Source organism: Gavialis gangeticus, unplaced genomic scaffold (assembly GCF_001723915.1).
Source record: "Gavialis gangeticus isolate Ggan-Ray unplaced genomic scaffold, GavGan_comp1, whole genome shotgun sequence".
NCBI classification, from domain to species: Eukaryota; Metazoa; Chordata; order Crocodylia; family Gavialidae; genus Gavialis; species Gavialis gangeticus.
In genome coordinates this window covers 144,552,575-144,564,769 of record NW_017728992.1, presented here as the reverse complement: position 1 = coordinate 144,564,769, position 12,195 = coordinate 144,552,575, and positions in this window count along the sequence as shown.

Sequence of the window (12,195 nt, the reverse complement as noted above, 5' to 3'; positions counted from 1 at the left end):
AACTTTGGGGTAAAGCATCCACACCAGGATGGCTGGGCGGATGGCCGGACTCGATGATCTTCCAAGGTCCCTTCTAGCCCTTATGTCTATGAAATGAAATCTATGATAAGCTTGCTCTTACACTTGGGGGAAGTGTTAAAGGTTAGACTAGACATTTCTGAAAGTTTCTTAATTTGTTTGTTTTGATTATTGAATAGCTAGAGATAGACTATTCTCTGTGGCCATAGAGAACAGGACAAGGAGCAATGGTTTCAAGCTGTGGCAGAGGAAAATTAGGTTGGTGATTAGGAAGAACTTTCTGGCTATGAAGATGGTCAAGGATTTGAACAGGGTACTTAAAGAAGCTGTGGAAATTTCCACTCCTGGAAATTTTCTAGAACAGGTTACACAGACACGTGGCTGGGATGGTTTAGTCAATGGTGATCCTGCCTGGACGAGGGGGGTGAACTAGGTGACCTTGTGAGGTCTCTTCTAGCCCCACTTTCCTATGATTCTGCAAGAAGTAATAAACAGTCAAATATTACACACTTTGCAGAATATAGAGCTAGTTGTATGTGTAATGTTTGCAGGATTTGTTCTAATCATTTGTCCATAATGAAGCTCAATTTTGACTAGTTACATAAAAAAAATACTTAGAATAATAATATTGCGTTGGTCATCCCAAGCAAATGAGTTTGATGAATTGACCTCTTTTTAAAGTCATTAACTCCAGCTCCTTTTTGTGATCACAATTCTACATATGTAAATCAGAGCAAATAAGTGCCATTCATGCATGTTATGCACCTTTATTAAACAATAATCCATAAATAATTCTCATTAAAACTTATTAATTATGCACCTTTAGCAAATGGTAGTTTGCCATTACCAAAAAGCAAAGGGGAGGAAAGAAAAGAGGAGGGGAAATGTATATAACAGAGTGCATGTCTACATGAGCAATTGATGTGTATGAATAAACTGTAGAGGTTATTGCTCCAGAGTTTCTTTGCTGCTAGGCGTATTGTTTGAATGTGCAATAATCTCCAGAGTTTAATCATGTGCAGCTCGTTGAGCCAGACTGGAGCAGCCCCAGCTGACAGGGAGTCTGGGGGAGGAGTGAGGTCAGCCTGCTTCCCCTAGCTCAATGTGCTATGGGGCTAGCTAGTGCACAAGGGTGCTTCAGCATGGGACTATCCAGCAGGCAGTCCCCCCACTCCTGTCCCAGCCAGCTGGGCCAGCATCAACACATGTGCTTCTGTGGAGTTTTTCACACCACAGCGAAATAGTACTTCTATTTACAAGTACTATCCTGCTATGGAATAAACTTGTTTAGTCTGACCTAATAGGGGTGCACATGTAGATGTTGAGATGTTTACTGCACAGTTAATTAGTCAACTGTGCGGTAAATGTCTTGTGTAGATGTGCCCAGGAAGTTGTAAAATACACCTACAGCAGAATGAATGAGAGATATCCATATAACTTCTAAGTAACCATATAATTCAGGGGTTTTCAACCTTTTTTAATAAGTGTATCCCTGGCAGCCAGATGTGGAGCAGCAGCAGCATGGGGTGGTGAGTGACGGCTGCCACAGCTGCATGCAAGCTTCCCTCCATACCACGTATGGGCAGTCGGGTGGTACCTGTGCAACCTGCAGAGGGGCACCACTGCCCTTGCCCTCCTGGATCTGCTCCTGGGAGGCAGCAGTGCAGGGTGGTGGGTGGTGATGCTCCATCCCTGCCCACCAGTGCATACCCCTTAGGGCCTTCCCAAGTACCCCCAGGGGTATGCGTACCCCCAGTTGACAACCCCCAATATAACTTATAAGTAACAGGTCAAAGCAAAAGCCAATAGTACCTTTGGCATTATCATCCTTAAGAAATTAAAATGAGTGGCACATTACATGGCTCATCATGCTTTATTATATTTATGGATTTCATTTTTTCCCCCCTATTTGGAAAAGACTGGCTGAAGAATAGCAGCAGATTCTTGGTTATCTTATTCTGAAGAAAAAAATACTAACATAATTTATTTTCACCTGCACATCTTGAATTAGTGTCAGATCTGTAAAATTATCTAACTGTATATGATAGATGTCCTGTGCACATGCACAGGTTTATACGTAAGTTACTTAAAAGCAATATTTTATTGTATAGTATATTTTATGTGCGCATGTGTGCTCTGTAGAAGGGCTTCTTATTTCCAGTATTCATGAAAAAGAGAGAAAATATCATACTGCATTTTCTTACTGGAAAAAAAAAGAACAATGATTTAACATAAGGGTTTCTTCCCTGAGAAACATGGTTATTGTTGAGATGCCTGATACCTAGGAGCACCAACTCATCTATCATTCCAAACAACCACTCTATAGCAGATGTGCTTAAAATAACTCTAACTTATTAGGCACTTGCTCTGCTCAGAAACATGGCTTAGGGCCCACAGATATTTAGTAGCTTACCTGCAACTGATCTGTCCAATGAACAGGATATATTTTTAATTATATTATGAATTTGGAAGGCTATAAACTGTAAGGAACTAGTTTAATTGGATTTTGAATTGATTAGGGGGTTTACTGGTTTTTGACAGATAATGAAAACAATTAAAATTACCTTTAACAGGAAAATTTATTTGCCTCTGGGAATAACACAGCATTCACAAGCTATTCCCTGGGGTGCCAGTGGAAACCACTTTTAATTGCCAATGTTATACATATGTGAATCATATTGTCAGTAAGATAGGCTGCAACTGCAGAGCCTGAATGGTGCTTTACAAGGCAAGCTGTTAAATTAGGCATGTCTTTTGTACCAGACTAGAACAAATAGCTAGACTTTGGCAAAGAAAAAATACATTCATCATTCATCTTAACTTAAATAAAATGCAGCTACAGTGAATAAAATTCAACAGCCACTTATGGCAATCTCCCCTTTAAACTTTGTAATGTCCAAAATTCATGGAATTCTTGCAGAAAATATGCAAGTTAAGTAGTCTATTTTTCATGTTTTATAGAAATAAAACTTAAACAGAATCTCTTCATGGTGCAGTTAATTAATCTACTTAGTTTGACAGTAAATAAGTTATTCATAAAAAGCCTATCTAAAAATACCATTAGATCTGTCATTCTGTGCCTGGACATTCACACTGTGCTCAGCACCATGATGTATGTTATGTGTCTAACTTGTTTTAAAATCAAACATATTAGCGATTTGTTTCTTCCCCAGATCTTTCTATTGACCTTTTCTCTTCTGCCATATGAACAGACAACAGGTTGATTTCACTTACCTGCTTACACAATAAAGATTTAATCTCTCTCTCTTTTTGTGGTTTCCCCCTTTGAAGTGTTTGTGCTTCACCTTCTTGGCTTGTCAGTCTTTACTGATGGTGTATGGCCTACTACACAGATTACCTCATTATAAAAAAGGAGAAGAACCTATGACTGCCTGCCAGAGGTTCTACCCTCTTCACTGGGCTTCAGAGTCAGTCTCCTTCATGTTTTTGCTCCTTGTGGCCACTAACTATTACATTCATTTCTACCCAGCGGGCCAGGTCCAACAAGAGGGATGGAAGAAGTCCTTGGTTCTGCATAGCTCAAAGTTGGTCATTTAAAGTACTTCCTTGAAAAACAAGAGATGTGGATTCAAATGCCTTGACAGTGGCCACTTCTACATGAACAATGGACTGCACAGTAACATCTGCACAGTAGGGCTGTGCAAAACAGCACCATTCTGCTTCGACTTCCATTTCAATGTTTTGACAGAACAGTGTTTCAATTCATTTTGTCAAAACTATTTCAACATTTTGCCCATAAGCTATAATGGGGAAGCACAAAACTGCCTATAACTTTGTCATTTCTGCCCTGATTTGGATGAAACATATGGGGATGGTAGCCCCTTCTGTTGCCATGAATTCTAGCAACTTTCAAGGAGATAGTTGCAGAGGTTTCTGGGAAAATTCACCTCAAGTTGTTGACAAGCAGGAGTCGGGGAGCAGGAGCAGCCTCCTGTGACCATCAGGCAGATCGGGGGCCCACACCCCCGGGAGGAGTCCAACACAGCTGCTGCAGCCCTCCTGGGAGTGTGGGTGGGCCTCCAATATATCTGCTGGATGACAGAAGGCTGCTGCTGCAAGCTGGGGCCAGTGGAAGCACCAGCACTGGTCCCAGCTGGCAGCAGCAGCCTCCTGTCATCCAGCAGGCAGATCAGGGGCCTGCCAACACCCCCAGAAGGGCTGCAGGGCTCTGCTGGCTGCCTTCCAGGGATGGGGGCTGCTGATCTGGCTGCCAGATCACAGGAGGCTGCCACTGCCACTTGGGACCAGCTCTGGGACCAGCACAATTCCATGGAGCTGAGCCTGGTGGTGGGACGCTGCACTCCGCTTCCTGCCACTGGGTTGAGTTCCACAGGGCTGCAAGCTGCTGGGAGCTCAGCCTGGTGGCAGGAGGGGGAGCACAGCCCCATGGAAGTCAGTCCAGTGGTGGGAAGCAGAGCACAGCACTGGGGTTGCACTCCACCTCCCACCACCAGTCTCAGCTCCCAGCAGCTCGCAGCCCTGTGGAACTCAGCATAGTGGTGGGAGGCAAAGCACAGTGTCAGCTCTGTCCACCTCCTGGCACTGAGCTCCATGGGGCTGGCAGAGCTGATCAGCATGCAGCCCAGTGGTGGATGCCACGCAGAGCCAGTGCTGCAATCTGATCAGCTCCACCAGCCCCACAGAGCGCAGCCCAGTGGCAGGAGGCAGGGAGAGCCAGGGCTGCACTCCCTGCCAGGCTGAGCCACATGGGACTGTGGAGCCACTCAGAGCACAGTCCTGGTTCTCCCCTGCCTCCCACCACTCAGCTGCTTTGAAACTCAATGTTTTGGAACCTTTGAAATGTTTTGAGTGCCCTCATTTCATTTTGAATCTGTTTTGATGTTTTTTGTTTCATTTCGATTTCACTGTTTTGAGCTCGAAATGTGTCAAAACAGCTTCAGAACAAAACACTCAGGGGAATTTCACACAGCCCTACTGCACAGTCCACTGCTCATGTAGAAGTGCCAATGTGAAGGTATTTGAATCCACGTCTGCCTTTGTCATTGTTACTGTGCAGTCATTTAGTTCTTGCTTATGCATAAATTACTTAAATACATTTAGTACTTGCTAACTTATAAGCAATTACTAAATGACTGTGCAGTAATTGGCATTACTGCACAGTACCATTGCTGCATAGATTTTTTTTTCTGACACTACTGTGTAGTAGCAATGAGCTACTATACAGTAGCTCATTACTACTGTGCAGTATCATCACTGCACATTTAGTGCCCGGAAACACTTCTGCACGGTAGCAATGAGATACTGTGCAGTAGCTCATTGTGACTGTGCAGTAGCTTCTTGTGTAGACATGCCCAGTGGGGGGGTAGTATCCAGGTCAGATCCTTCCTTAACAAGTGCTATAACCTCTAGGCCAGTGGGAGGTCAACCTCTTGATGGGCATGTCACAAATTAGCCACACACCCTTCCCAAGCACCACTGATCCTCTTCTTCTGCCCAATCTGCCGCTTTGCTTTCTTATCAGTACAATGTGCTCCCTGCCCAATCTCCTCTGATTTCTGCTTCAAGTCCTGTGCTCCCTGCCTGATCTCCTGAACTGCCTTATGCCACACAGAGACTGTCCGTGTCACTTGTGGCACTCATGCTGCAGGTTGGCCACCCTTGCTCTAGGCTATTGTACAAAAAGTAGGTGGTTGTTCTCCTTTGATCCTGAAACGAAGAGGTATGTAATGTATATCCATGAGTCAGGCACCTGTAACACACCTGAGTGCCTAGCATTTCCTGCTGGCTGCCTGTAGGCGATTTGATAGTCAATGCTTACATGCCCTGGAGGTGCATTGGTTTCTCTCAAAGACAGTGGGAGAACTATGCAGTTCCTCAGGCAAAATAGAATCGCTGTCCTGAAGCAATATGGATAGTTTGGGCCAATCACCTGTGGAGTCTTATGTGTTTAGTAAACAAAATAGAATCCAGGCCATCTGAATGTCATTTGAATGTATATTTATATATGTAAGTCAATGGAAAATGATGGATTCTCAGCAATAATGTAATATGCACACATATACATATAGGAATGAATGCATACACGCATATGCTTATATGCACATATATACATATTCTATCTATAAAGAACAATTTATTGAAATCCTGGTACTAAGAAAACATGAGTTATAAAAAGAACAAGTGTTATGAATTTGAGGCAAAATAAGCCCAGATCAACAATTATGCCTGAGAATGTTCTCTTGTACAGCTCAGGAAATGGGTTGATGGAAAGACTAAAGTTATAGACAGACAGCGGCTCTATAGTTTTGTTTAGATGTGATAAAAGAAGAACACTCATAGAAGCATAGGTATTGAATATTTCAGTATCACTGACATACTCAGGGATTGTATACACCAGCTGAACTGCAATCATTATTAAACCAGGTATTCTAAAAAATGATAGAAAAGAGAGTCAGTCCAGAACTGAAATAACTAACTGATCTCAAGCAGAGAAAAAGGATGGGAAACAAAATGTATGGAAAAGTCACTTTAAAACTTCATATTGTGCAAAGGTTAGGCCCACAAAAGTCTGAGGGGGAGTGGACAGCTGATGTCAACTCTTTGATATCAAACTGTTTTACTCCATCATAAATTAAACCTTTAGAAGGAATACAGGTTTCATTTATAATCCTGACGTAGCATTTAGTTTAGCTTTGCTTTGGTGAAAGTCCACTCCAGTCTTGCTATCTTCTCCTTTCTTTCCTGTCTTTGACATGCCTCATGTCACCTTAAGCTAGAAATAATGATGATGGAGCTGCCACTGCTGCCTTTGGGATGGTAGATGCTCCCTCTATGGGATGGGATAAATCCCACAGTTCAGGTCCTGGAACTTTATTTTTGCTCTTGTGCTATATGCCATATGATGAGCTAGATTGTACATCATTCTAATGTAGCAATGAAAATGAGTGAGCGCTAAAATTCCCCCTCAACACACACACACACTTCCCTGCACAGATAAAACTACATTAGGGATTTCTTATGCTAGATTGATATCCTGTGTGGAAATTAGCATTACACTTGAGATATCCCTCATGTTATGGTATTCAAGGGCCAAAGCCATGACCCTACCTCTGTCTCCAAACTATTTTCGGTGGAGCTAGAAGATTGCCAAACAATATCTTTTTCTGGTGATGAGATCACGTACCATAACTCAAATAAATAATAGGGCTGTGTGACGCTTCATTCCCCAATTCAATTCAGTGGAGATTTGGCCTGATTCGGTGGCTGAATCTCCAAATCTGAATTGAATTGGGAGACCCTTTAATCTCTCCAAACTGAATCAGAACCCACCAAATTGATTTGGAGCAATTCAGCAATTCAGATATAGACACAAATTTAAATGTTTTTTCTACAGACCTCAAGGTACCAGGCGGCTTATGAAGGCTGCAATGGTGGGGTGGATGGAGTGTCCCACAGGAGCTCCCCAGTGTGCTCAGCAACAGACCCAGAAGTGGATCAGAAGGACATCCAGTCCACTTCCAGGTCCTCCAGGGAGCACACAGCCCCCCTCCCCATGCTCGCCTGCCTCAGTGACTGGTGCTTTCTGGGTCAGGGGGGGCACCTGGGTTCCCCCCAGGTCCAATCACCAAGCTGGTGGGGCGCGGGGGGGCAGGCCTGTGCGCTTGGCGGTAGACCAGGTTCATTGCCGAGCATGCGCCTCCCCCCCTCCACACTCCTGTGGGATGCTCCATCTGCCCCAGCACTGCAGAATTCACAAGCCATGCCTGGTACCTCAAGGTATATAGAAAAAACATTTAAAGCTGTGTCTACGGCCGAATCACTGATTCACTGAATCAGCATCAAATCTTCAGATTCAGATTTTGGTGGAATCAAATTGAGGACAGTGATCTGAATCAACAAATTGAACCACTGTCCCCAATTTGGGCCAAATCTGAATCCAAATACAGACTGTTTCGCACACCCCTGAACAACTCATTTGTGAAGTCTAGACCATGGTGTCTTTCTATGAACTATTTTCTCTAGGAGAACAGGATAGATGAATGCTGGCATTCTTCCTTCAGTCTCTCCCCCTGGGAGAGATTGAGTGCATTTATTCCATACAGTGGTTGCAGTGTGAATGAGAGTGCCTAGGACTTCCATGTTAGCATTCTGTGCCCGCCTCACGTTGAACAGCTGGTCGCGTCCGACCTTGGCCTGGACGGTTGGCAACAGACATCCTGAGGTTTCTTGTAAGTCATAAGGTAGATGTTTGTCACCCAGGTGGCCACCCCCAGACTCACCTGCCATGACTTTGAATGTAATTTCAGTGGGGGGACAAACTACCCAGGGCTCCTCTGCGGCGGGAAGTCCACTAGGAGGCCATCTGTGGGGCTCCACCTCCCCTACACCTCAGCCTTATGCCAACCTTCAGTGGGTCACTAGATCTTCTCGGCCACTCCCGTGATGTTGTATTCTTTGGGCTTGATGTTCCCCTGGAGACTTATTACATCCTAAGCACTTCCTCCTGGGATAACTCAATTAATTAGCTATCTGGTCTAAGATGGGCCGCCTCCTGCCCTAAGCTGTGTCAGGCCTGGAACCTGAAAATCAACCAATAATCAGAAAATAAACACAAAAGGAAAAGATGGAGAAGAGCTGTCCTGCCTGCGCTGTCTTGTCCTGCCACTCAACCCCTCCAAAAGGAGGTTAAAAAAAAAAAAAAAAGGAACCAAAACAAACTGTACATTGGGAAGGGTCCACCTGGTTTTCCCTCAGCCCTACCACTAGAATAACAGGGCATCTCCTAGCCCCTAGAATCCCACTGGGAGCTGACCCGTCATCTGGCCAGGGTTGGCCACAGCTTCTCATCCCAGGTTGTTACTCCTCTCACACCGCCAAATGCGGTATACGGAGTCGCTCTCCCCTGATGCTTTCTGAGGTGTTCTACTTCCAATGTCCTGCAGTCTCCTCTCAAGTGGTTGACCACTGCTTATGTTTTGTGTCAATGCTCAGCCTCCTGCTGTCCTGCTAGGCTGCCTCTTCTGATGCTCGTGCCCATTTTTGCCAGTATAGAGAGCCTCCTCTGGCTGTCTTGTTCCGCGGACACACCATCCTTTGCCAGTGCAGAAAGCCTTCTCTGGCTCCTCGACACCCCGGTCGTCGCTGATATAGAGCCTCTGCTGACTCTCTCTCCTCTAGAGTGCTCCTCTCATCACCTGCTTTGAGAGTTTTTATCAACTCTCTTCCTCTCCTCCTCCCCCAGTCTTCGCTGGTGATCCTTTTTATCTCTGCTGGCTGGTTCTTGTGTTATTCTTTTTTTTTTCCTTCTTTTATACATGGTCCCTGCCCTAGGGGTTTCCCATTTACTGTTTGGGACTCTTCCAGTTGATTGCCCCCATGACACATTCCCTACATCATAAGCACTAAGGAACCAATAGAATAGTCTACTGGTACTGCTGTTTTCTATTCTATCACCAACTTGTTCAGGATATTGTATTAAGTAAAAATATGTTACGATATCAACTCTTTGTTTTATGCAAAAGGCATAGATATTTGTTTCTCTTATTGTTAAAATAAGTAACAGTTTGTGGAATCATTTAACTATGCAGTCTAAATGGACAAATTTTCTTCTTTCATGTAGACTCTGATCAGTTTGGTTGGGGACTAGTTTTAGCTTTTATTTAAGTTTACAGTAAGCAAAACATCCATAATGAAATGAAACCTACAGGGGTTGTGCAAAATTCTGAATACTATTTGAAAAGGAATCTTTTGGTCTGTTTATGTAATGGATTTAAAAGTTTAGCTTGTTTTTTACTTTATAGTCTTTTTATGCAACTGCACATAAAGCCAGCTAAAGGTTTTTTCAGATACTGTATTAGACAGAGATAGAAGAAAGAAACTTAAAAAATAGATTGCTATATCTGTTGGAAAAAGTTTCCTGTTTTCTATTAGTTTTAAAAGAAGTTTGATGCAATGCAAAAGAAATACTTTCTAAAACTCTTCAACTTCAGAAGAATTGTAGACTGGACCAAGTCTTTCAATAGAAAATAGAAAATACCTGGCCCCAAGCAACTTGAAGTGTATTTTTACAGTACATGTACAAGAAACTAAAAAGTATGTATACTACTTTTATAAAATTGACTTCTATTTTTTTTGTTACATTTCCTTCTGCACCCCATTTGCTGATAGAACTATGTGCTATGTTTCCTCAGTTCTGTAGGTCTTCTCTCACTCAATACTGGCAGTTTCAGGAAATACTTTTTGGGTGCAATAATTTTTCTTTGAAGCAAAAATTAAGTGTTTGATCAGTAATACAGATTTTTATAGTCTTCTGGACTCAAAGCAAAATGCGTATAATAAACAATTTTTATGCAAACCCATCCACAGCTCCAATTTTTTTTCCCCGCATTCCTGTATTATAAGCTATGTGACATTTCAGGTGGATTTGTTCCCTCCTGTGCTAGATACTGTTTACAGAGCTTATACAATGATCCCCATCCTGTTGATTCACATGTGTTATGAAAGATAAATGTGTAGCAGGGAAGGACAGAAAGTGTGAAAAAGACTGAATGCCAATATCCTTCATGTCAATGTAGGTGGAACTATAAGAGCAGCTGCATCTGATACACTTCAGAGCTAAGAATTCTTAATGTGAAATTCAGGCAGGGGCACATTCTTCAAGAATCAGGTATAGCACCTGGGTAGTATGTTATGTCATATGTGCTGTCTCTTGAAGACTTTACTTTTACTCTAGTGTAGAAAGGCTGAATAGATAAAGACAACTTTGCCAGAAATAAATGTTTCCCAGGAAAGTGGGAGTAAAAGAGGATGAACATAATTTTCTGCAGATCATGGCAGAACAGAAAAATTGAAAGCCCTAAATAAATACTTGTATTCACTGTCTTGCAAGTTGCAAAAATCAAACTGCATTACAATTTGCCTCCCTCTGTTGCCCCACACAGCCACCCTACATCTAAATCTTTCTAGTTCTTCCTCTTTTCCCAAGATCCATAGTCATCTTTTTGCCCAGATAGCCCAAATTTTTGTCCAATCCCTAATCTTCTCTCATCTAGATCATTATAAATCTTTCAGATCCAGGATAATTCACACATTGCCCTCTCTTCCTTCAAAAGTCTCCTCAAAATCCAACTTCACTTTTATGTCTGTCAAACCTGGACAGTTAAAAAATGGGTGGAGAGTTGGACTGAATTTATCAGTGTTTAGTTTAACTAAAATATAGAGATGCATGTAATTGAGTGTACCTCTTATCCCACAACTTGAAGGTTGGTTTTCACACACCAGTTAAGTTCCCTATTCTGGTGCATGTGTGTGTCTCTCTTTCTCCACCTCCATCACAGGTCCATCCTGGACCTAAGAAAAATTTTAAAACATCTGTTTTTGTAAAATGACCTTTTTCTTTGTGGATGGGACTGTTCTGTCCTAAGTGCTGGACTTTGCACTTGGCCTTGTTGAACCTCATGAAATTTCTTCTGGTCTAATCCTCCAATTTGTCTAGGTCACTAAATCCTAGCCCTACTCTCCAGCATACCATTCCTCCTTCCAGCTTGGTGTCATCCACAAACTTTCTTAGTGTTGAATCCATCCTAACTTCCAGATCATTAATGAAAATATTGAGCAAAACTAGCCCCAGGACTGACCCCTGGGGAACTTCACTTGATATGGGCTGCAAACTAGACCTCAATCCATTGATCACTACCTGTTGAGCCTGAAGATCCAGACAGTTTTCTATCAACCTTACAGTTCATTCATCCAACCCAAACTTCCTCAGCTTGCTTGCAAGAATGCTGTGACAGACTGCATCAAAAGCCTTGAAAAAGTCAAGGTATAGCATGTCCTCTGCTTTCCCTCCATCCACAGAGCCAGTTATCTCATCATAGGAGGCAATCAGGTTGGTCAGGCATGACTTACCCTTGGTGAATCCATACTGACTTTCCCTGATCACTTTCTTCTCCTCCAAGTGCTTAGAAAATAAATCAGTAGAAAGTCTCCAGTTGGTTCAAATGTACTTTGTATCAGTTCCTCAGATTGTAAGGTTTTTGAAGGAAGGACTGTGTTTTTTAATGTTTCATAAAATATTTGGCCTAATGCAGCTCCATTTTTGATAGGATGTCTGGGAGCCACCACAATGCAAATATTAAATAGCAATTATTATAAAGTCAGGGCAAACAGCAATGAAAACCACACACAACAAATTTA